The sequence below is a fragment of the Sorex fumeus genome, unplaced genomic scaffold (genome assembly GCF_029834395.1).
Source record: "Sorex fumeus unplaced genomic scaffold, SorFum_2.1 ptg000028l, whole genome shotgun sequence".
Lineage (NCBI taxonomy): Eukaryota > Metazoa > Chordata > Mammalia > Eulipotyphla > Soricidae > Sorex > Sorex fumeus.
In genome coordinates, this window is record NW_026606085.1 from 7486212 (window position 1) to 7487441 (window position 1230).

The following is a 1230-nucleotide window of genomic DNA, read 5'->3' on the forward strand; positions in this document are numbered from 1 at the left end:
CTGTAATCCCGTTGGTCCTACTCCTCTCTCCTCCCTGGGTTGCCCCGCCCAAGAATAGGCGAATCAAGACCGGGATTCCAGGAGAGAGGGTCCAGCACGTGGACACCAGCCGGACACAGGGCCGGACCGCGTCCTCCCAGTCCCGCGCGTCTTCCCGCCGGGCCGGGCTGGCGTGCCGAGTCCCCATAGCAACGGGCGCGCTGGCGGGGCACGGCTGGGACGGACGCGCGGGGCGGCCGGACTCAGGGCAGCGGCTCAAGCGGTGCCAACAGCCCGGCTCAGCTCCGGAGCACGCGGGGAGCTGGGCGGGGAACGCAGGTGACCTGGGCACGGGGCACGGGGGACCTGGACAAGGGGCAAGGGGCGCAGGAGACCTGGGGAACAAAGGTAACCTGGGCGAGGGGCGCGGGGACCCAGGCGGGAAACACAGGTGACCCGGCGCGGGGGACCAGGGTGCCCTCCCGGCACGGCTGTGGCAGGAGTCGTGGACAGAGGAAATGAGCCCAGCGGGCCAGAACTGCGCATGACCTCCAGAGCCCAGCCCCAGGGCCTCTCCGAGTCGGCTGGCCAGAGTTCTGGTCACTGTAACTTTGGACCTGAGCCTCAGTTTCCCTGACATTGAGGCCAGGGAGGGTGGGCGTGTCAAAGGCCCGGCAGTGTGCGCTGGGCCCCACACTGGTTTCCTGGGAAGATTGGTGGTTCTCGGCTGCTTTGGCCTCGCTGCCCTAAACCGGGTCAGCCCTTGTTGTCATGGGGGGATGGGACAGGTGCCCAGGGACCAAGTCTGAGGGTTCCACTAAGCACCTTTTTGCCTTTTTCTACTAAATCTAATGATGTTTTCACTTTTGAGCCCATGAGAAATGGCCAAAGGTTGGCTCAGGGCAGGCAGCCCTTTCTTTGGGCCTTGGAGCCTTGGGCTGGAACACAGCACTGCCTCAGAGTACTGGGCACTTGGCAGAAGTGAGGGAGCCCTAAGAGTCCCCATCTCCTGCTGAAGGCACACTGGGCCCATCCCAGCCAGCTGGGTCCTCAAAGCACACAGGTTGCTACATTTTGCAGAACCATAAGCTACTAGACTCAAAAGCTCATACCAAGTACTTTTCTAGTAGCAAGAATTCTAAGGCTGTGGATTGTTTCACAGGCTAATGATAGGAGCATTTTCTGCTTCCTTTCCCATCCCAACAGACTGAAAAATCAAGAACTAGAAACTGGAGATAGCACTTTTCTGAC